At 36.7% G+C, this 25,749-nt stretch overlaps 3 long non-coding RNA genes across 3 annotated transcripts in view; 1 reads left to right on the top strand and 2 right to left on the bottom strand.

Annotated features, from left to right (window-relative positions):
* Nucleotides 1-7,469, bottom strand: part of LOC149814869 (uncharacterized) — a 102,871-nt gene extending 95,402 nt beyond the window's left edge. The window contains exons 1-3 of the long non-coding RNA XR_016427898.1: nucleotides 7,137-7,469; nucleotides 6,866-6,916; nucleotides 6,699-6,766 (exon numbers count right to left, since the gene is read on the bottom strand). This is a non-coding gene — a long non-coding RNA (uncharacterized LOC149814869). The remainder of the gene's footprint in view (nucleotides 1-6,698; nucleotides 6,767-6,865; nucleotides 6,917-7,136) is intronic.
* A 7,230-nt stretch (nucleotides 7,470-14,699) lies between these two features.
* LOC149814867 (uncharacterized) overlaps nucleotides 14,700-25,749 on the bottom strand; it is a 107,741-nt gene continuing 96,691 nt past the window's right edge. The window contains exon 4 of the long non-coding RNA XR_016427890.1: nucleotides 14,700-15,012. This is a non-coding gene — a long non-coding RNA (uncharacterized LOC149814867). The remainder of the gene's footprint in view (nucleotides 15,013-25,749) is intronic.
* Nucleotides 19,095-22,853, top strand: LOC149814868 (uncharacterized). The gene is made up of 2 exons (XR_016427940.1): nucleotides 19,095-19,372; nucleotides 22,717-22,853. It is a non-coding gene; the product is annotated as an uncharacterized LOC149814868 (long non-coding RNA).

The following is a 25,749-nucleotide window of genomic DNA, read 5'->3' as shown; positions in this document are numbered from 1 at the left end:
CTTTTAACACCTTTGTTGTGTAGTAGTTCTACTTATCTTTTTCTGCATGGTTTCTTTTAATACTAGATATGATGAACGCAGGTGTTGGATTCTAGACACCCAATACAGTTCGCTCACCAAAACTGAAGTTTCAGAAAACCCACGTGCAGTATTGAGAGAGTTATAAGGATCATAAATATAGTTGCATATCGTATCTTGAAAGTCAAAATTTCACATTTTATCTTGTAGCAGGTGACACAATAGATGCCTTGTTATTGTCTTGTAATGTAGGGGTAAGTATGTCTTTTTACCCAAAAATTGTACAGCCCTCACACTTCTCACATTTCTTTCGATCAATGTCTAATAACAACCTAGACAAACCTACTTGTGGCAGAACAACAGATCGTATCTTTTACACTTTCACAGTCGAGGTTGAATACACCACCATTTAAACGACACTAAATTTTTTCTATAAGGGGTAAGTTTGTTGTTTTACCCTGGCAATGAGCAGTCGTGCTAATTTTCAGGATACTACTTGTTGGAGACTAGAGACCCCTTTATTTGGCTAACTAAAACTAGAGTATGATGAAACCCACATCAATTATACAGTTAAGAGTCTCAAGCATTACAACTGATTGGACATCGTACCTTGTCACTCACACTTTCATATTCCATCTTCGGGAAGATGACATTAGAAATGCATGGTTATCATATTGGGGTACGTTTGTTTTGTTACCTCGCTTCTTTGTAGCTCTCCCATTTCTCCGATTACGGTGGGTTAACCTCTAGAAGTAGGCATCTCGATAGTACTTGTTGCTGAATATCGTACTATGTCGTTCTTACTTTCAAATTCTCAAACATCACACCAAGTACATATCAACATTATTTCCAATTTAAGGGGTAGTTTTATCTTTTTAGACGTTTACGGTGTAGTACTCTAATTTAACTCTTCTTGCATGTTTTCTTTTCAGAATTGCGAACATCAATGCAATTGTTGTAGATGAAACACCTAGTTCAGTTCACTCACCAAAATTAAAGTATGCAAAAAACCGACGTGTGTTTTGTTGAGAGAGTTTCACGGATCCCAAGTGATTGAACAGCATATCTTGTCACCCACAATGTCAGATATTAGCTCGTTGTAGATGGCATAACAAATGCCTTGTTTTTGTCTTGTCACGTAGGGGTATGTTTATCTTTTTAAGCCACAATTTTATAGCGCTCCTATTTTTCTCATTTCTTTCGATCAATCTCAAACAACATACTTCACCAATGTAGTTGTTGCAGAACAACACATCATATCATTCACTCTTTCACCTTTGTCATGGTTAAATACACCAAAAAGTAAACATCTCCAAAAAAATTTATTTAGGGGTACGTTTATCATTTTACCCAACCACTGAGTAGACGACCTATTTTTCATCAAAGTACTTGTTGGATACAAGTGAACCCGTTTAGTTCGCAAATTAAAACTACAAGGTTTCTTAGCATCCTAGCTATTATGAAAGCAATTGTAATAGACAAAACACCTAGTTCAATTCGCTCACCAAAATTAAACTATGAACAAAACCCACATCTGTTGGATTCAGAGAGTTTCAGGGATCATAAGTAATTGCACGTTGTATCTTGTCACTCATAATGTCACATCTTAGATTGTTGTAGATGGCATAATAAATGCCTTATTATTGTCTCGTCACGTAAGAGTAAGTTTGTCAATTTACGCCACAATTGTATAGCGCTCCTATTTTTCTCATTTCCTTCTATCAATCTCAAATAACAGACTTCACAAACAAACTCGTTGCAGAACAACACATTGTACCCTTCACTCTTTCACCCTTGTTGTGGTTAAATACACCACCAGGTAAACATCTCCAAAAATTTTTATTCATGGGTAGATTTACCATTTCACCCCACCATAGAGTAGACGACCTATTTTTCATCAAAGTACTTGTTGGAGAAAAGTGAACGTGTTTAGTTCACTAATTAAAACTAGAGTGTGTTGAAACCCACATAAATCATGCAATTCAGAATGTCAAGCAATATAACTAATTGAACATCGCAGCTTGTCACCCACACGTTGACATTCTATCTTGTAGAAGATGGCATTAAGAATGTCGTGTTGTTATCATATAAGGGTAGGTTCATCTTTTTATCCCGCTTCCATGTAGCTCTCAAATTTTTCAAATCACGTTGGGTTTACCTTTAATAGTGGGCATCAAAATAGTACTTGTTGCTGGACATCGTACCCATATTAGTGGGTTTACACTTATCTAGTCTCTTTTCGCATGGTTTCTTTTCATACTAGCTATGATCAAAGTTGTTATTGTAGACGAAACACACAGGTCAGTTAGCCCACCAAATTTCAAATTTGCACGAAACCCACACGTGTTTTACTAACAGAGTTTCTAGGATCATAAGTATCGTTGCATATCGTATATTGTCAATCATCATTTCCCATTTTATCTTATTGTAGATGGCATAATGAATCCTAGCTATTGTTTTGTTACGTAGGGGTAAGTTTGTTTTTTTACCCCACAATTGTATAGCTCTCCTATTTCTTTCATTTCTTCCGATCAATCTCTAACAAAAAACATGACCAACGTACTTGTTGCAAAACAATACATCATATGCTTTACACTTTCACAGTTGTGGTTGAATACGACACCATGTAAACATCATCAAAATTTTCTATTTTAGGCGTAATTTTGTCATTATACCCTAGCATTGAGTAGTCATGCTATTTCTCATTATACTACTTGTTGGAGACAAGTGACCCATTTAGTTCGCTAAATAAAACTTGACTATGTTCAAGCCAACATAAATTATGCAGTTAAGAGTGTCAAGCATTACATTAATTACTGAACATCGTAGCATAAAACTCATACTTTCATATTCTATCTACTGGAAGATGGCATTAAAAATGCATTGTTATCATATAGGGGTAGGGTTATGTTCTTACCGCGCTACTAGTAGTAGACATCTCAATAGTAATTGTTGAACACCGTACTATTTCGATCATATTTTAAAACTTCTTAAACATGGCACCATGTAGAGATCGACATTGTTTGCTATTCAAGACGCAGTTTTGTCTTTTAACACCTTTGTTGTGTAGTAGTTCTACTTATCTTTTTTAGCATGGTTTGTTTTAATACTAGATATGATGAACGCAGGTGTTGGAAACTAGATACCCAGTCCAGTTCGCTCACCAAAACTGAAGTTTCAGAAAACCCACGTGTTGTATTGAGAGAGTTATAAGGATCATAAATATATTTGCACATCGTATCTTGTCAGTCATAATTTCACATTTTATCTTGTAGCAAGTGGCGCAATAGATGCCTAGTTATTGTCTTGTAACGTAGGGGTAAGTATGTCTTTTTACCCAAAAATTGTACAGCCCTCATACTTCTCACATTTCTTTCGATCAATGTCGAATAACAGCCTAGACAAACCTACTTGTGGCAGAACAACAGATCGTATCTTTTACACTTTCACAGTTGAGGTTGAATACACCACCATTTAAACGACACTAAATTTTTCTATATTAGGGGTAATTTTGTTGTTTTACCCTAGCAATGAGCAGTCGTCCTAATTTTCATAATACTACATGTTGGAGACAAGTGCCCCTTTATTTGGCTAATTAAAACTAGAGTATGATGAAACCCACAGCAATTATACACTTAAGAGTCTCAAGCATTACAACTGATTGGACATCGTACCTTGTCACTCACACTTTCATATTCCATCTTCGGGAAGATGACATTAGAAATGCATTGTTATCATATTGGGGTACGTTTGTTTTGTTACCTCTCTTCTCTGTAGCTCTCCCATTTCTCCGATTACGGTGGGTTAACCTCTAGAAGTAGGCATCTCGATAGTACTTGTTGCTGAATATCGTACTATGTCGTTCTTACTTTCGCAATTCTCAAACATCACACCAAGTACATATCAACATTATTTCCTATTTAAGGGGTAGTTTTATATTTTTACCCGTTTACGCTGTAGTACTCTAATTTAACTCTTCTTGCATGTTTTCTTTTCATAATAGCGAACATCAATGTAATTGAATTTCAGAAAACTCGACTGCCTTTTTTTTATAATAATAACCTGCAGACCCGAGGCAGAAAAACAGAATATGGAGTAAAGAAAAACTGCTCTAAAGAAAAATAAATATCAATCAGTAAGAAAACACGTTAATATGAAAATAACGTGTTTTCTTTCGAAAATGGAAAATTCCAAAGTGGAGAGGTAGATAGAGTGATATTAATCAATCAAGGCAGAACAGAGATCGTGTTCAGGTCAGATTCAATTCTGATGTCAATATGAAGAAAGGGAAGAACAAGTTTGACGTGATTTCAATCTTTGAAATCACGCAAACATGAATTTTGATATTGCGTGGTTAGGTAAGATTATTGTATGGGTGAAATCAGATGCAGCAGTATGAAAGAAAGAATAGTGAGAGAAGAAACAAACAGGAGAAGAAGAAACGATATGAACCGAGAGAAAAATACCTTAGAAGAGGACAAAGAGGTTGGACTGAATGTTCACAGGAGAACGATCTTCAAGGAAGGATCTCTCGCTCTGATACCATGTTAGGAAATGGTATTCGACCGTCAATCACAAGAGGAAGAGGAGTAGAGAGGGAGAGAGGCGTCGGTGGCGGCAGAAAACCCAAATTAGGGTCTGCGGTTTTGCTTCATTAACTATATACAGGTACAATGTAATTAGGGTACAAAAATACCCTTTACATAAAGTGTGAAAATTACAACATGCCATTAATGAGCATGTGTTTATATAAAACTAAAACAGATTGGGTCTGGATCCTGAGATCCAGGCCCAGTCGTGACATCTTTTTACTCAGATGGTCAAAATGCCTGAGGTTAGCATCCAGACAAATACGAAAAAGATAATAGCACATACATACGTACAACATACATTCATATATATAGGGTAAATATTCGCTACTAATGAAGGTACGAAACTAATGAGCTAGAAATCATAGGTGCAAGTTGTATCAACTCAATCTAACCACACAGATGTGTTCAGCATGGTTTGTTTGCTAAGGATCAAGTCGTGCTTTTATGATGTAAAAATGTGATCTTTTGAGTTATGAAATTTTGACACATTGTGGGCCATTGATTTTTGGGCACCTTTAAAAGCCTAATTACTTGTCATAATCACATGATTCAAACTAAATAAACCATATAGATCACATCAATAACATTTGATCTACAAAAAATCAGAAATTTTTGAAGAGAAAAGGGATTTCTACTCATTAGTTTTGTACCTTCATTAGTAGCCAATATTTAGAAATCCATTTCTGCGCCAGCAATATACAGAAAGAAGAAATAACAGTGTTTTTAAGCCAGACTGGATGGTTAGCAAAGAACCAAAATAAGTTTCATAGTTAGTGGCCACTGGCCAGGTATGGCATCATTATCCTGGCTATTTATTGTACACAATAGTCATTGAACTCCCTCACAATTTGAAGATAAGCTCTTCAACTTGAGAATATTGGAAATTTAGAACAGAAACAATGTTTACCACGTAGCATGGAACAGTTCCATCCTATGAAACTGAAATCACATCAAAGTGTCATTCCTAGTCCAAAACAACTCATCATGGTCAGCATACAACCTACCATGGTCACCCTCCAGTGCAGAATGCTTAAATGTGTTTGTTATACACCATCATTATGTAGATTATATATGATTTAACAATAAAATCAACAAGATTTTGAAAAAGTGAAAAAAAAGAGGCGATAAAAACAACCAAAGCAGCAGGAAATGGGCAAAAAGTATAGAAGATGCATAGGAAATCCCAAATTCAAAAGGAAACAAAAGACAACACGTTGAAATCTTGCAAATGGTCTATCTACGGACAAAGGCAAGATTCAACAAACAAACAAGCAATCATGCCCCCTTGCTTATTGGGAATGGGTAGGACAGGGAAACATGTAGCCAACTCTGTTATTTTATTAATTTCAAAGTTTTATGTCAACCGCACCCTTTGACATCTGTAAAAAGGCAAAGCAGGCAAAACATACGAGTGGCCAGAGAAGGAAAGCAACACGCTTCATTGCATATTTGCATGCAATTAAATGAAGAAATGATCAATAAATATAAACATACAATCCACTCGTGACAAAAGGCTTAAATACCCCTCAGTACAAAATCATTGCAAGCAGGCATGTCAAGCAGAAGAAGAAACATGACAGATCTATCATTTACGCGAACTATCCACATCCCACACTCCCCTTCCCGGTTTGATTAAAGGATATTTATCAAGGAGGATCGAAACAGTAACATGCAACCTAGTGATGGACCTGGTGAACTAAATTCAGATGAAGAGTAATATAAGCAGATGATGCCACCTCAAAATTCCCAGTGTTCTCATGACAGATATCATTGCTGACAAAGAAAAACGACAGTCACAGTATTGCAGAAAAAAAACAGAAAAAGGTTTTAGAGTCTGTATCAGTAGAATTGAAGGTCATAAAAGAAAACTCCAGTACTGAAAGGGAAATTTGCAGGCACTTAGACAGGAGGTATCAACATCACTCTCGTAATAATCATGTGCTCAACATACGATAGATGAATACGAAAGTGCAAAGTATTAACATAGTTTGTGATCAATTTCAGGTAAAGCCTAACCAACTAGCAACATCCCTATCCGTGAACGAAAAAAATAAGTGAATGATTTCAAGTCGTCAGAACTAAACTTACGCAACATTCCACGGTTACAGTCCAAGAACCCTCAGAAACGTCAACGGATTCATGGTTCCTGCTCCCACCTGATCAGCAACCCAAAGTTCAGCACAAGCGTGAAAAAAAAACACGGCAAGACACAGAAGACAACAACAATTTCAAAGAACCTCGAAGAGGTCGACTACCTCTGTGTTGCTACATTGCATTATAGCACACCCAATCGACGCTCGGTAATCCTAATTCCATCAAGAAACAACAAAAGAAAATCAATTAACAAAGCAAACAGCGTAGTTACACGGCATTGCGATCAGAAGAAACCCTGAACACATAAATCAACGAAGACGTAGATGATAACCAAACCGAGAAGCGAGAACCCTAGACGGGAGAAAAAAGAAAAAAAAAACATCCAAGAAACGAGATTCGATTAAATGTCGCTGTGGTTTTGGGTTCGCCGACCTGCAACCGTTGGATCGCCTGATGGAAAGTAGGAGCGGAGGAGGCTAGGGTTTTCGATTTCTCATCCTGCCGAGTGGACGACGAAGGCGGCGGAGAGGAATCGGAAGAGAGAGTTCACGCGGCGGAGACTCTGAGGCATTGGTTGGAGAGGAAAAAGTCAGGGCACAGATGCAGGGAGACATGGAAGGGGGCAGAAATCTTCTTCGAGTGAAGGAAGGAGAGGTGAGGTCGGTGAGATCTCAGCGAGGAGAGGCCCTTGGGGAGGGCGAGGAGGAAGGCGGTTGGTAGGTTGAAAAGGGAAGGTGGAAGGCGGGAAAGGAAGAGAAGGCGGACCAATCTGATTGGATTAACGGGAGCGAAGTGGCCTTTATACAGGGAGGAGTGTGCGTGTTGCGGATGCGTTTGGGTTTGGCGCTTAGGAATCGGGTTCGGGTCTTGACCCGAGATGGTCTTCACGCATGAATTGCACCAAAGTTTTTATCTGGGTTAATCAAATGACCTCCAATTTAATTATTTTTAATTAATTCAGTTATAATTTTTTGAAAAATTTTCAAATACCCCCAAACATTTCGACCTAATTCGTGCGCACACCAAACATTTCGGAGTTTGCAAATGTCCACAAAAGTTTTTACCTGACTTAATCAAATGACCCTTAATTTAATTACCTCTAATTAATTCAATTATATTTTTTTTAAAATGACCATGTTACATGTATGTTTTGACATATGAGAAGGCCTAGTTTTTAAGAAAATGCATTTAATTTGGGTTTGAATATTTATCGGGTCAGCTATGGAGGAACCAAATGGACCCTATTGTGCCATTAGTGGGCCCAGTAATTGATTAGCTTATTGGGATTTAAGCTCCATATACATTTTTTTTAAAATAATCAACAATGATTTTCATGGTGTAATGGTTAGTGTCTTCTTTCTTGTTTATTAAAATATCATTATAGTCAATAAACTTTTTACTAAATACATTTGTTGACAAACTTACGCAAGGTAAACTAGTAATTTTATTTCATCAGTTATAAGGGTAAAATGGTCACTTCAAAATATGAGTTAAGTTTAACCCAAGAACAACCCAACGTTAGCTTATGATTGGGGTAATTTGATTAAACAATAAAAAGCTTTTGGTTGGCATTTGCAAACTCTGAAATGTTTCGTGTGCGCATGAATTACATTGAAACTTTGGGGGGAATTTGAAATTTTTCCTATTATTTATGCATGAAATGTATAAAAAAACAATCATTTGCCTATTTTCAATAGCACAGTTGCATTTTTAGCACAAATAGATAAGTATATGAAATTTTAATGTGTAAATATGACTATGGTTCAATCAATTTGCTTTCATGTAAACTATATCATGTTGATTTTATTTGTCATTTCCTTTTTTTTCATTGCTTGATTTTGGCAACATGTGTAGGCAAACACATAGCAACCAAACTCATCCTTGACAAATACCCAAAGATTGTCCTACTCTGCAAAACATGATTAATTATTGCAAATCGATCAACCTTGGCAAGCAATAATTTTAGCAATATCATGATTAATTGGTAAACTTCTAAATTGTGATTAATCGTCAAAATCAAGGATCCTCATTGGTAGCTATAAATAACTAAATTTGAACAAATAAATCTTATCTGCTAAACTTACAACACTCCTAAAATTTGATGGCATGGTATTATGTTAATTATGCAAGAAAATTCATGTGAATCTTTTATTTGAGAGAGAGAACATAAAAAATATTGTTAACAATATTCGGAAATAACGAAGAGAAATTGTCATGGATACAAAGAATTTACATCTAACCTGATAAAAGGAACCCAGAAGAGAGGATCCTAACCAAGAGATAACATCGCTAGACAAAACAGCACGAGCAGCATAACATTGTTCGCCTACTTTCAGCAGGCGCAACCTGGATGTATGACTGGCTCAGGCCAGCAGATCTATCGTGCCCTATGTTCAGCTGCGGGAAATTGTTCGCCAGAGTGGGGTCGCCGTCGTTGATGACCACAGGTTGATGTATGATGTATATGATGTCGTGTTAAGATTTAAGCGCATAAGGTGTAAAGAGTAAATTGTTACATGAGGAGGTGATGTAAAGTGTAAATCGTACAGGGAAAATGTGTAAATCGTTATATAAGGAGGTGGTGTAAAGAGTAAATCGTTACATGAGAACAAATCGTGATCATCTCTCCTCCACTCACCGTGTAAATCGCTACTCATAAAATTTGGATGGATCACAACTGTCATCGTGATTTCAGGATCGCAGTTATTTCTGGAAGGCTCTATCATCCTCAATCGAATATCTTAGACGAATCTTTTCAATTGTTGTATTTTTGGTCTTTATAACTTTCCTTTTCTGAGTTGCTTATCTTGTAATCTTCAGAGTGTATATATTGAGTGTTGAGAATACAAAGAATGAACTTTTTCATCGCAACTCTCTTGTCATCTCTACATATGATAACCTCGTTGGTTATTTCACATGGTATCAAAGCCCAGTTTGATTGCTCATTGAGAAGACTCGGTTACAGGTTTCTATCGTGATCATTGATGGCGGAACACAATGGAACCAATAGTGCTACAAGTAACACTTCTACAGGTAGCTCCATGATGTCTTTCAACTCGGATCCAGCGAGCCCATACTATCTACATCATTCGGATAGTCCAAGTTCAATCATGGTCACACAACTACTCGACGAAGACAATTACCCCACTTGGAGCACGGCAATGACAATGGCGTTGAGTGCGAAGAACAAAATCGGCTTCATAGATGGTACAATACCTAAACCAGATTCTTAATCATCTGAGTCTCTATTGTGGATACGATGCAATCATATGATTCTTTCCTGGATTTTAAATCCTATTTCAAGAGACTTTGCCAATAGCGTAATTTATGCTACATCTGCTAAAGAAGTTTGGGATGATCTTAGAGAGAGACCTACTCAGAGTGTATACCCTAGAATATATCAAATCCAATCTACCATTGTTGTGATGGATTTGCAATTTTTGTAATAAAATGCACTCACACTCTTGAGAATCTAGAGCAAAAGCTTCTTCAATGTGGCCCAAACTTAGACTGCAATGTCAAGTCCTATGGAAAATCCAACGACTTCTGATAAGGTCCTTGTGATCCATCCATAGAGTAACTTGTCAGATTTTCATCATCCAGTGTAATAAGGATTTTTAACCTGAAGACCATCAATAGATATTATGAATTGCTTAGGCATTTGCGTCTCCCCATTGATGAAATCATGTAGGTCATGTTTCTCAATGAGACGAAGAACTTGGGTACAACATAACAAATAATTCACATGAGATAATTTAATGAAAATAAAGTTTGCAACATTGAGAGTTGCATGATATGAGAACTTTGGCATCACAGCTGAAGACGATGTGGTAGACATGACGAGTTATTCCTTATGATTGAGGCTCTCATACCATCAACTAAAACAATAGAGAAAGGAGTGAAGGAATCGAACATGTATTAACATGGTTCAGCTACTATGCCTATATCTGCGATGGAAACAAGTACTAGGTTATTATCTTATTCACCTAGCCTGCCTTGTACAATTATATACACATCTAGTTTCCTTAGTTGATATTCCATATAAATCTTTCTTATTGAATTATTCCTTTTCCTTTTCCTTTTCACAATCTTCCCTTTTTGTAGGATAGGATTTGATAATAGAAAAGGTTACTAGATGCGCTGAATGATTCTTGAATCTATCCTCAGCTGGTTGATAAGCTTGCCTTTGATGAATTAGGTTTTTTTCTTTGTCATCTTTAGAAGGCACCTCATCATTATCGTTAGAATGCTCCAAGAGGTTGGGTCATCTGGATTGGCTGGATTTGGATCTCTACCTTAATATCGACTTCTCTGCCATTACTTGTTGAAGTGAGATGGGGTCGTTTCGTTAATGTTGTAAGCATATGCCATTGTCCTGCCAAATCCTATACATGTTAGAGATGGATGATATTCTTCGTCCTAGTCTTGACAGCGTGAATATCTTTATGAATCTTATTGAAAAACACCCCCAATAGGGAACACAATTGGCGCAGTTCCTTATAGGCAGTGTGTGTGTGTGTGTGCATGCAAGTGTATGTGTGTGTCTGTGTGTGCATGCTGCTTAGACTTGTTTTTTTGAGGGAAATGACAAATTTTCATTCAGAAAAAGAGAGCATGTTTCATAGAGATTGCTGTTGATAAGGCCTCAACCATTATCGAAATGCCATAAATTTGGGCTACCAAAACGTGAACAAGCATGTTAGATGAAACATATATCAAAGCATTATATACCACCTGTCACAGGCATTTTTCTCTTAGCATGTGCGACTTGGCACACTGGTGACAAATAAAGTTCGTCACATATCGCAAGAGCTGCCCGTGTGGCAACCGGGGTTTATGAAGGCATTGAGTTGAAAACCCGATCAAACCCCACTGGCGCACGGGGATTTTTATGCATGTTCAACTCAAGGACTGCTTTTAAAGATTTTGCTGTGAAATATTTATTGGATCTCTACAGGCTGATTTAAATTTTGTTCTCCGAGTTCCCATTGAGTTCTGCATGCTTTTTAGATATGGATGACATCTAACAATTTCAATTGAAGTTTACCAGTAAGCCAAGAGCAATTTCAATTTACATGCTCTGCTAAATGTTAAGATCGATGCCTCCCTAATGTTATTAGAAATGAAAGCAGCTATATTTGCTATAGTATGAGATAAGTTAATATGATGGAGGCTAACTTAATTTCCAATGTCTACATTGGCTACTCATATTTGATGTATCTTTTATGTATTGTATCACGTTGCACATGTTTAATCGTGGCTGCAAGGTGACTGTGACTGGATGGAAGATGATAGTAGACTGGTTTCAACACCAGCAAGCTGCCACAACGAATGCAATGAGTGTAATCTTGTGTGGTTAAGTCCCCACACTTCAGCTCATGACCATCAAAGAGGAGCGACAAATAAGGTTCCTATCCAGTTGGAGAGAGACCATTATTCAAATTACAAGCCCCTTGGATGGAAATGTTGTGTGGGAATCATCTCTTTAATCCATGAGTCCTTGGTTGCTGTATGCTTTCTAGAAAGAACAGTTAATAGTATTGTCATATTTCCTGTAGACTTGAGAAATGTTGTAAACTTGGTGCTTTGATTCAACTGATGCTTCCTGTGTCTAGTGATGGTGCTTTATGCTAGTGGACTGCATCGTTAGGAGACATGTTGAGAGTGGTAGCATGACAGCATATCTAATTTTAGATCCATTGTCACTTGAATCTTTTTATTATCGTACTCATGCGTGTCCATTATATTTATAGAATTTTACAGTGGCGAAGTGATAATGTGGCCTTGTTAGTAACACTTTATTTTGGTAGATATTCCTTTCCTTTCATGATTGGTTTGGAAATGTCATTGTTATGGGTTCGTTGATAGATATACATACCATCAATACACATTCACACACATATACATGGATATACATACCATCAATACAAGCATCCAAGAACTTAAACAAGCCTAACCTTGTAATCCAAATGAAGAAGCGACCCTTGCAAAAATGAAAAAATAGAAGGCTAACCTTACAATATACACTGCATCATCTGGTGAACCACAAAGAAGACACTAACCGATAGTAATTGACGTCATTAGTAGATTTTTTCTTTCCAATTTTAAAGCACCAAGAACAATTAAAACAAAACAAATTGGAAGTATGAAATTAAAAACTAAAAAAGAAATCTTGCATATTGGTGATTCTACATTAAATAGTAAGCATAAATTCTACTGAATCACACTCCATATTATTTCCTCCCAATAATTGTTATACACAACATTATTTGGTCAACCACAAACAAGATATAAAACATCAACCTCAACCTGATACTTCATGTCAAATCTCAAACGAAAAGAATAAACAAGTAAAGCCTTCACAAAGGGTACGCTTTGATCTTAGATATGACAAACTCAAAAACTAAAAACTGAAATCAGCCTGCAGAGATGTAATCCAATAAATATTTCACAGCAAAATCTTTAAAGTCAGCCATTGAGTTGTAGATGCATAAAAATCACAATGTTGAGTCATAAAATTTTGGTCGTGGGGCTTTCCCACTGGCGCACAGGTGTGTCTGTAGTTTTCAGAGTTGGGCCATATAAAGCAGGGTGGTCGTGGGGCTTTCCCTTACTAAGGCGAGTATAGGTAGTGGGACTACATTTAGGTATATAGGTTTGGGTTGCTTAAGAGAGGATAGGTCAGGTCATGCTGATGTTTCATAATGGTCATGCTGACAAATAAATGTTCAGCATGACCTGATCTGCTTCCTTTTCCTTTTCCGGTTATTATTATTATCATTATTATGTCAAACTTCAAAATCTCTGCATTTTGCATAAGCACAAATGAATAAAATAAAAAACTAACCTATTGAAAAAGGGTGTACCAACTATGTTTTCCAAGAACAAGTGAGATGATTCCACATTTATTTGTCAAAATTGTGAACGTGGTTCTTCAGTGCCCTATGTCTTGCATCATTTCACCCATTATTAGCTTAAGCACATAAGAGTACTTTGCAAAACTTCAGTATCCTTGAGATCTTTCAATAAGATGATTTTAGCTATAGTCAGAAGTTTTGAGATCAGAAATTCCAAGGTGCATTATTAGACAGGTTAATTAAACAATAACTTGGAACAAGGTAATGAAAATGTATACACGTATATATATAAGAAAAAAACAGAGACAATAAGAATAAGGACAGCATTATAGTAAGACAACAATCAAGTACAACTTGAAGTTATGTATCAAGATGTTAATAATATTACAGAGTCTGATACCATCAAAGATGGGTGAATGATCTGAGTATTAGAGAAAAGGAGAGGATAAGAACCAGCAGTTGGGCAACTGAATACCTGGTTCCCATTGTGGATCGTGTTATATTGGATTGGACATCCTCTTATGTACAAAAAGCACTAAAAATCAAGGTTTAAAAACTTGCCATCAACCCAGTGACTCGGCTGACTGGGTTTGACTCGGTTACTTAGTCAAACCAGTGAATGACCCGGAAATCAACATAACTCAGCCGAGTCAGCCAAGTTTTAGCATGACTCGGCTAGTGCTCATGATCCAACCGAGTCATATATATATATTGTATATAATTACATATATTATATGAAACATAATATACTTATATTATACATAAAAAATGATTATATATTAATAAAAGTATACATTAAACATATTATAAAATAACATATAATGCATATTACATACAATATATTAATAATATACTATAAGATATATGTAATATATACATATATTACAAATTTTATATAAAATATAAAGTTAACATGACCCAGCCAAGTCACCGGCTTGACCCGGCCGAGTCATGAGTCAATCATGGATGAGCCGAGTGATGAGTCACTGGGTTTTAAACAATGCTAAAAATTACATGTTATAGTGACTAGCAATAAAGGGAAAACTTTTAATACAACTCATGTTAACCTGACCACAAAAGAAACATTGTAGTTGTAAAACTTTGCACTATGCCACTCCTAATAGCATGCAACCAAAATTAAAGCAAGCATGCTGCTCTTATTTAATGTTTATGTTCCAAAGCTACATCGATAATTCTGAAAATGAATAATATATAAGCAGTGCATTTCCTTTTACATAACATTTATATTTCATAACTACATCTATAATTCTAGAAATCAACAAAAAAAAAGCAGTTTATTTCTTTGGCATATATATGTTGTTTATGAAAAAGTTCACATAGGTATCAGAAAACCTCAGATACAAGCAATGAATTCAAATGTGCACAAATTCGCTGACAAGAGCATCAGGAGCATCACCCTCATATCCATCACCCACAAGCTCCATATTTACCTGAAAACACTACTAAATCATGCATATGACAGGAAAAGTAGACCAAATAAAAAGTACATCATATAAGCCACTTTTAACAGTCATATTCTCTCAAAAGCTTCAAACACTAAATTCACTTGTGTACGTCTTTGAATGCATATACTATGAAAATAAACAAAAGCAATACTAATGGAGTGAAAAAGTTAAATAATGTTTGTTTGAATAGCACTTTTTATATTTTTCCAACTTGTTTTACTGTTCACCTATTTTTATCAAGTAATGCATGTGACAGAATTCCATAGGTCAATGGAAAGTAAGCAACATTTCCCCTGCTGTTCAGTCCATAATTTTATACATTTCATACCTTAAAAGACCACTATTCTCAGACTTATTTAGGAAACCTGGAATTGTAAAAGTAAAATGTCACGATATCATTAGACCTACAATACCATGGAGGAAGGGACACCCTCCCTCATCAGCAGCCAGATTTTTCCTCTTTGACAGAATGCCTCGTGTTGACACACAAAAGCCATGCATCATGAAGTCCATGGTAAAGTCCAGATCTTATATTTTTTATCATTGTGATTGATGGACCCTTGAAGAAGTCATGCTTTGAAAATGGTGAGAAATGCCTCCCCACCAACTATGGGTGAAAAAAGAGAAAAAGAGAACACAAGTTTGACAGTTGATAGATCTTTTGATTTCATATTTGATTGATACATTCTATTGGTCTTGATGGAAACATGCTCATTAAGATTTACATCCCCACCTATGTGATAGGGATGCACCAAACATTGACATACCCCTGTACAACGCAGATATGCCCCAATTTGTTGTGGGCACAAAGTTGACCATGTCCAAATAAATAAATAAATCAATATTTGCAAGTATTAGAAACTTGAATATCACTTGGTACTATTGTCAGAGAGAAGATATGACATAAATAAGAAAAGCTGGAACGGCTCATTCAAGACATTTCAATTCTTTTTCATTCACTCTCTCAAGGAGTCCTTATTTAAGGGAGGACCATAGTTACCAGAAGCTTCGGAAGGGGGGAAACTTTGGTGGGAAGCTCACTTCCATCTCGTTTCTGAAATCAATTCCCTTTGGCTTCCTTAACATTTCTCACTTCTTGTCACTTCTCATTCACCTCTCCCTAACTTTATAAGTTTTCTCATATTAAAAGATAATAATTTTTTTCTAACAAGCTTATGTGTTGGTTTCATATGGTTTTATATTTGTGTTCATCTCATTTTTTATTTGCTTTTGCCCATAATTTATATTGTTTTTGTGTTTCCTTTTCATTTTTCATGTGTTTGCATAATCACTTCACAACCATATATCGCGTCCCGCTTCGTACTACTTTTTTTAACACTTGCTTCCCCCCTTCCGCTTCATGCATCGCTTCACGTATCCATTTTGATTCCTGGTAACTATGGGCTGGACACAGTCTTCCTGATTTAAGATTAGAAAAAAATAAATTATAAGAAAAAATAACCCTTGTAATACAGACTGCTTGTCATGATGAAAAAGTTCAATAAAAGCAAAATTGTAGTATAAGACAAATATCTGAATGATACGATAACAGGTTCTCTGCTTTTGAACAAGCAATTACATCTTAAAAAAGACTACCATCTTCATTATTTTCAGAACTTTTAAATTTTGATACAACAACAACAACTACGCCTTCATCCCAAAACAGTTGGGGTCGGCGATATGAACCAAAAAAGAAAATCATTCTGGGTCTTCCACATGAATCCTTCTCCTCCAATCATTTCTATACAATGCCATGTCCTCGGTGAGGTTCAAAGCATTCATATCCTTTCCTATCATCTCCATCCAAGTCTTCCTAGGCCTACCCCGACCTCTTTTAACTAATATATTTTCCCATTTCTCTATCCTTCTAACTGGAGCATCATTAGGCCTTCGCAGAATATGTCCAAACCACCGTAAACGATTCTCTCTCATCTTATTTTCAATGGGTGCAACGCCTACATTCTTATGTATCTCCTCGTTCCGAATCTTATCTTTTATTGTATTTCCACACATCCATCTAAGCATATGCATCTCAACTACACTCATTTTTTGAATATGATGTCTCTTGGCAGCCCAACATTCGGTACCATAAAGTAAAGCGGGCCTAATAGTCGTCCTATAAAACTTTCTCTTCAACCGCAATGGCATTCTATGATCGCACAACACTCCAGTTGCACTTTTCCAATTCATCCACCCAACCTTTATCCTATGATTACAACCTTCCTCAACCTAGACTCAATCACCCTCTCCAAAAGTTTCATAGTATGACTCATGAGTTTTATACCACGATAGTTTGTGCAATCTTGTATATCACTCTTATTCTTATATAGAGGCACCAAAGTACTCTTCCTCCACTCATTAGGCATCTTATTTGTCCGCCAAATCTTGTTAAAAAGATTTGTCAACCATTCTAAACCTTTCTCTCCCAAGCACTTCTAAGCCTCGATAGGTATACCATCTGGGCCAACTGCCTTTCTTGATTTCATTTTCTTCAAAGCCTCTGCAATTTCTTTCTTTTGAATCTTGCACATAAAGTCACGATTCATCTCATGAAAAGGAATGGAGAAGTCTCCAAGATCCTGAGCATGACTTCCATTAAATAGCTTATCAAAATAATCTTTCCATCTCTCCTTAATCTCCTCATCTTTGACTAAAACCCTTTCCGTTTCATCTTTGATACATCTAACCATACCCAGATCCTTCGATTTTCTATCTCTCATCTTTGCAAGCCTATAAATATCCTTCTTGCCCTCTTTGGTATCCAACTTGTTATAAACCTCCTAATATACCTTATCCCTCGCGTTTCGAACTACTTTTTTAGCTTTCTTTTTTGCTATCATATACTTCTCTAAATTATCATTATCACGACTCTTACTTAGATTTCTATAACACTCTCTTTTAACCTTAATAGCTAATTAGACATCCTCGTTCCACCATGATATATCCTTTGTTAAAATGTGTCTAATATATATATATATATATATTGTAATACCCGCGATTTTTATCAGATAAATAAACTTAGATTTTAAGTCATTAAGGTGATACAAGAATATTTTATTGTTTTAATTATTTATTCGTAATTGGATCTTGGATAACCTATTTGGATCTTCAATATTGGATCCCAAATATCCTGTTTAGAACTCCGATATTCCATTCGGATTTTAGATATCGGACCACGAACCTTAAAATGAATATTTAATAATGGATTGGATTTTTGGTAATGGATCCTCATTATCGGGATCATATTTGATATCAGATCCAGGATGAATGAAGCGGATCAACGAAGTGTAAATCAAATTCTTAATAATAAGAATTTCTATATCGGACCTATAACATATTAGAGGGATCTGAAGTAGCACTGGTGATGGTTGGATCCACATTCGGATCCTGGACATTGAAGAGGTAAATAGGGTAGAATCCAATCGAAATTATGTGTGGATCCATACTAGCTTTGTCTGGATCCAAGTATCTTAATTTGGATCCATGGTGTGAAGAAAACTCTGGATTTCATAAAGGGTTTCATGCACAAGATGGATCTTGACTCCATAGTAGTTTATGGGAGATCCATAACAACATCATTGCACCCAAATAAAATTTTTATTTGGGGTTACATTCAAAAAAATAAAAAACATAATACTTTAACACTTAAGAAAGAGATTCAGATCCATGAATGGATCCGGATAAGTCAAATGAGGATCCCCAAAGGAATCACATGTATATATATGTATAATAGTATATATATATAATTGTACAAAAAGATAAACAAATAATATATATATATATATAATATAAAATAAATATAATGCGTGGATTCGAGTTGGATCTATTTGGATCCGACCTTCGGATCCACTCTGCAAAGCTGTTGAGGATCCATATCGTTTGAGACACACCGATCCAACACACGGTTGGATCTCGGGTCTTGGACCCGGACCCGGATCTGCCAACCCGTTAGGGTTAAAACTCGCATGGCCAGGGGTTTTCTTTTAAAACTTCCCCTGCGCCACTCTCCTTCCCCCCCCCCCTCTGCTAGGGTTTCCTAATCCGCACCTCCCGCACCCTTAAAATAACGCATGGGCGAGGGGAGGCCCTGCGCTCTTCCTCTCTCGGTCTTCCTCCCACTCTCCTCTTCTTTCTCCTCCCACAGTCTTTGTCTCCTTGTCCTTTTGAACCCTTGCTCGGCAATGGAGAAATCGAGGTCGGCGGACTCGCCTCTCGCAGCAGCAGCCTGGTTGTCTTCCCCTACCCTCGGTCTCTCGCTCCTCTCTCGATTTCTCGCGCGATGGTGGAGCAATCGACACCGACGACCTTCCCAATCGCGGCAGCCTCCTCCCTCTCGCCGAAACAGGTAGGGTGCTGTGATTTTTTTTTGGCTATGGAATGTGCTCGGGTGTGTGCGTGTGAACCCAAAAGGAAAATCCCCAAATTTGGGGGTTTCTGTCAACCCTAAACCGAAACCCCAAATCCATGATTTGGGGGTTTTCGATTGATGTTGAAAAAGGGGGATTTGAGGGTGGAGGTGTCGGGAAATCCTTAAATTAGGATTTTCGACAGTAGGATTGACTATGGTTTGTAGGGTCTGGGGTCTGTCTTGCGTTGAATAAGCAAAGATTCTCTTTGTTCTTTTTTTTGTGTTCTTGATAAAATTACTTACCCGTTTTGGTATAGTCCACTATCATTGTTTTCTCCTTCGCCATGATCATCATCATGAATCGTTATCCTTTTCTGATATTATGATATGCAGTTTAGGTCTATCACAACACTGTCATTTTAAACTTAGTTATGGGTATGAAGTCTCACGCCCCAAGTTAGATTTCCAGAAAAATAAATAGTAAATAAAAATAAATAAATCTGTTTGGAACATATTAGATACAGTATGGCCTATATGCATTCTTGTAATGTAGCTTACCTCCCGGTGGTGGTCCCTGAACCTGCAGAACATAGTGGACAGAGGTCCAAAATTTAATTCATTTAGTTGTTGGTTACTTATGATTTGAGTTATTGGTTGCACTGATTATTTGAAGTTAAAAGATTCCTTAAGCTCAAAACTGATAGAAATAATCATTCTTGGAAGGTTGGGAGTTTTCTTGATAAATCCCATTTCTTGAGCCTGCACTTGTTCTTTTTACCTTATGTAAACTTATATCAGATTCTCGATTCCTCAGATAGCTAGCAGGAAATGTTAACTGCAGATTTTGGTTTTTGTCTTACCTATTCTTTTTAGAAAAGAAAAGAAAAGCATATAATGATACTATATCAGGCAGGTTTTCTTGATTAGCTTCATGAAACATAATGTCGACTGGTAATTTCTGATTTGCTTTAAAATATATATATATATATATACATATATACGCATAAAGAATCTGTAATACGCATACTTCCTTGATTGGTCTTTAGTTTCCTTTTTATTGACGGTTGTTCTTGTTGGTCGATAATATTCCTGTGTAAGAAGCTACTCCAATTCATGGAGTCAAGGATATTCATATATTTCTGCTGTTATCAGATTTCAGTTACTTTCTTTAAGAATAGTTTAAATCTTGCATTAGAAATAGATATTTGTTAAAACAAATTTCGAAGTTAGTCTATGTTTGATCTGCATTCTGTATTGAACAATCATGTTTTACATAATAGCACGATATTGTAGGACCCCATTTTCCTATGCAAGGTTAGGAAATTCCTATGCTACTGTGTATTTGTGTAATAATCACAGTTGTGTAGCACTTGGTTGGCTTTCTTGATTAATATCATTGTTGCAAAGGATTTGGTTTGCTGGGCCTTCATAATTTGTCTCTTTATATACACGTCATGTGTAGGAGCTACATTGATCCATGTGTATGCAAAGGTAAGTTGATTCTTTTTTTTTTTTAAATTCATGCTGCTGGCAAACTAGCAAGTATGTTTGATGATACTGATGGACTTAATTTTTCTTATGTTAGCCTGAAGAAAAACAAAAAGATATCCTACTTATATGCTGCACTCTATATTATGCCAAATTGTTTATGTGTAGATCTTATTAATTTGATGTATGTTGTTTCTTTGTGTGCTTACTAAGGAGATGCTATGATATGCTTGCCTCCTTTAAATGTACGGTTCTCTATTCTCTAGCCAATTCAATTTTTCTCATGTAAACATGTGCGGTTCAATGTGTGGTACCCTGTTGTGGGTTAGACTTTATAGAGTTCTTTAAGTCGCGTTTTTCTCTAGTGTGGTGACTGATCTACATGAAATACCACGTGCTTAAACTGCTTTTTGTCAGAAAATGTATGATTTGAATTGCTTGTATGCAGCATGTTAACTGTGTTGAGGAATGAAGTTATATTGGTTCCAAACATATGATGATGCACTTAATGACATATGGACATGTGCCTTTCCGCGAGGCAGACACTTGGAGAAAACCCTGCCTAATGGGCAACATGGGTTTAATACCCGATACGGGTATTTGGGCTATTAGCCTTTGTGTTATGGCAAAAAGAATGATGAAAACTTAATCATAAAGGTTGTGCGACCGACTGGTTTAAAGGTACCGGGGTCTTGGTACTTTACAGTTTAAAGGTACCGAAGCAATTAGAACAATGATCATAATACTGATAAGAAACTTAAATATAATATTGTTGCCCGACTGGTTTAAAGGCACTGGGGCATTCGGGCTTGACTGGTTTAAAGGCACCGGAGCACTTTGGGTGGGTTATGAAATCAATATGACAAAGGATTGGGACTGGCTTATACCCCTTGGTAAAATGACTAAGGTTGGGAATTCTACTGCTATGATAGTAGAAGGAAGTTGGGGAAATGCCCCATACTTCGGGAACATAACTAAATGAAAAGATTAACCCACTCAGATTCGGGCTTACCTTGGAGAGGGTAGGTGGTACAAAACTCCGGGGACATGTGTTTTACTGTTTCGAGCTAAAGTGACTCGATGGTCCCCAGTCCTTGGAGTTGGGGGGGGACCCGGACTACCAATATGTCCTAGGTGGTAGGTCCTTGTTCTTCTGCAGAAGTTAGGGATGCATCCTGTTTTTGTTTTGGCCTTTGGGAGGTTCTCTCGGTCACTGACCGCTCCCTTGGGATTTCAGTCTCAGTTAGAATGTTCGGGTTAATAAAATGACCTTGAATAATATACCCCCGAACGTTCTCTTCTGTGATGGTTGCCTCGGCCCGCGTGTACCCGCGGGATAAGATAAAATAATCACTATTTAGAACAGTTAGGTATCACAGTGAGTGGAGTAATTAAAGAGACATTTGCATATTCTTTCAGCATGCTTTATATTTTGCGTTTTTTTATAAAACGAAATCCTGAAGTGTGTGGATATGAAATAATTGTGATGAAATGCAAATCCTGAAATGTGTGGATACGACGTAATTGTGATGAAATGCAATTCCTGAAATGTGTGAATATGAAGTAATTGAATTCATATTGTAACCATTACTTGAAAGTTGTGCATGTTACTGTTATTGTTGTTGCACAACAGTTTTACCTGCTTAATTATAGTTGTTGTATAACGTGCTTACTTACTTAGGTGTATGTCTGTTATTGCTATTGCATAATCCGTTTACGTACTTTGGTATATGCTAAAGATTCACACTTTACACTCACATCACATACTTGACACATGATATACCTGCAAGAAAAGTTACAGTTTTCCTACTTAGACGTGGTAGTCTAATTCCAATCAATTTACTATTTTTCAGGTAAAGAAATGGGTTTATGAGCGACTGCGGGATGAGGCATCGGATCGAGAATTTTGGATTTATTGTTCCAGAGATCGCTTGGGTTTAATGTAATTTTAATTGTTCATATCATTTAAAACTCTAATGATTTTCATTGATATTGAAATGAAATAAATGTGTTGGGTTTTCTCTCCACCGTAATGTCTCGAACTGCTTAACCCTATATTATTTTTTGTTTTCGCTGTTAAAAAAAAAAATCCTCTTAAATTTGGGTTAAAATTTTTGGGGCATTACATATATATTCTGTATATTACAAAATACCCGATAGGGGTAGTTTTGTAATTTCACATAGTTGTTTTAGAAAACAACTATTTTCAGCTTTCATTTAAATGTATTTTTCTTTTTTAATTTTTCCATTTAATTTTTGTATTTTTTAAATAACAAAAAGGGGCTCCAACATAGAGTCGTTGGAGCCCCCAACGGTCACAAATGTGACCGTTGGGGGCTCCCAACGACTCCATGGGAGCCCCCTTTTGGGCTCCCCTTTTGAGGCATTTTGCCTCCTCTTCTCTCCTCTCCCTTTTGTATAAATAGGGGTGATCCCCTTGTATATTTTTCATTCTTAAGAGCTTCTCTCTCTTTTCAATAAGAGGCTTTGTATATTGTTGCCTTCTTAAAGGCTTGTGCTTGCATTGTCCCTTCGTGGACTTGTGATATTGTCTCTTTTTCATTGTTGTATGTGCTTGTATGCACTCTTTATATTTCCGCAATATCTCATTACATCCTTACCTAGCGATGCACCACCTTTCGACTCACCCAATACCTCCTTAGCCACCTTTCTCATGCTACCCGTTATCTTATTCCACATTGATTCTGAATCCTCCTCGAGACACCAATCAACTTCCTTAACTACCTGTTCTACAAACATTCCTTGTTTAGCTCCTTTCAGTGCCCACCACTTAATTCTATGATCTATCCTATGTCTGTCCCTTTTGCGGCATTGTCTAATTCTAAGATCTAAAATTAAGACTCGATGTTGTGTAGCTACACTTTCTCCCGGTATAACCTTACAATCAATGCAACAACCCCTATCTCTCTTTCTAAGTAGGAAAAAATCTATCTGACTCGTATTAACCCCACTTTTAAATGTTACTAGGTGAGACTCCCTCTTCCTAAACCAAGTGTTCGCTAAGATCATATCATAGGATAAACCAAAATCTAAAATCTAAAATCCTTTCTCCACTTTCGTTTCTTTCTCCTATACCATAGCCTCCATGGATACTCTCAAATCCATTCCTACTAATGCCTACATGTCCATTTAGGTCACCGCCGATGAAAAGCTTTTCTCCATAAGATATCCCTTGTACTACTCTATCTAAATCTTCCCAAAATTGAAGCTTAATGTGTGAAATTGTCTACGAAGAGACAATACACATACAAGCATAAATACTTTAGAGAAGAAGTGCACGAAAGCACTCACACAACACTTGAACAAAATACGCAAAAAACGTATAAATAATAAACATGCAATAATGCATGTTTTTCATAAAATGGAAGCAAATGCTTGAGACTCTCAAGCTTGTACTACAACAAGGGAGAACACCCCTATTTATACAAGAGAGAAGAGGTGCAAGAGGGGGCTCCCCAAAGGAGTCGTTGGGGAGCTCCCAATGGTCACAATTGTGATCGTTGGGGCCCCCCTAACGACTCTATTGGGGAGACCCCCAATGCACCTTTTTGATTATGCAAAAAGGAAAAAATAAAAGAAAAAAGAATTACAAAAAATAAAAGGGAAAAATACAACATATTTCAAATGGAATATGCGCAAAATGTAAAAAGACAGAAATACCCTTTTTGGGTAAAAGAGAAAAAAGTGAAAAAAGGAAAAATATATAAATATATATACTTATATATAGAGATACGTATACATATAATATATGTATACGTATCTCTATGTATATAAGTATATATATTTATAGTTACAATAATGTTTTTGAGTATACATTTTAACACCCCCCCTCAAACTTACGGTGTGATAACCGCAAGTTTGTCAAGAAGGAAATGAAATCTAGGCGAACAAAGAGCTTTTGTGAAGAAGTCTGCAAGTTGATACTCAGACGTCACGTATGGTAAATCAATGACCTTCTTCAAGTATTCTTCCCTGACATAATGGCAGTCCATCTCTGTATGCTTTGTTCGCTCGTGAAAGGTATGGTTTTTGGCAATATAGATTGCACTTTTGTTGTCACAGCACTGCTTTGTTGGTTCTCTGATAGGCACTCCCATATCTTCTAAAAGGCGTCGAATCCATACAATTTCCATGGTAGTGGATGCCACGGCTCAATATTCGGCTTCAGTGGATGACAAAGAGACCTTCTGTTGCTTTTTACATCGCCATGAAATCAAAGATTCACCTAAGAAAACACAAAAACCAGTGGTGGAGTGACGGTTACTAGGGTCACCTCCCCAATCTGAGTCAGTATAAGCAAGTAATTTTAAATCAGAAGAAGAAGATAGAAATACTCCCTTATTTATTGTGCCCTTCAAGTATCTGATGATGCGAAGAACAACACTCATATGAACGGTTGTGGGAGCGTGCTGAAACTGACTGGCGATGTGTATAGCATGTGACAAATCAGGTCGAGTAATACTAAGATACATTAAAGAACCTACCAACTGCCTGTAAGGGGTAGGATCGGTTAAGGGAACACCATCGTCAATCTTCATTTTTGCTCCCACAACTTCAGGAGTTTCGCATACTTTGTCATCAGAAATCCCCGATCTGTCAATAATCTCACAAGCAAGTTTAGACTGAGATAGAAAATAACCACGTTGTGAATAAGCAACCTCAATTCCAAGAAAATATGTCAGAAAACCCAAGTCTGACATCTCAAATTTTGAAGTCAAGACGAACTTAATACCCTTGACTCCTTGAACATCATCACCTGTAATTAACATGTCATCAACATAGAGTAATAATATGACAATCCCTGCATCAAATTTTCAAGTAAATAGAGCAGTGTCAGTATAACATGAGGAGAAACCATTTTCCAA

Source organism: Nuphar pumila, chromosome 15 (genome assembly GCF_984573655.1).
Source record: "Nuphar pumila chromosome 15, dmNupPumi1.hap1.1, whole genome shotgun sequence".
NCBI lineage: Eukaryota > Viridiplantae > Streptophyta > Magnoliopsida > Nymphaeales > Nymphaeaceae > Nuphar > Nuphar pumila.
The sequence above is the reverse complement of the archived record's forward strand: the minus strand, read 5'-3'. Positions and strand labels throughout refer to the sequence as shown.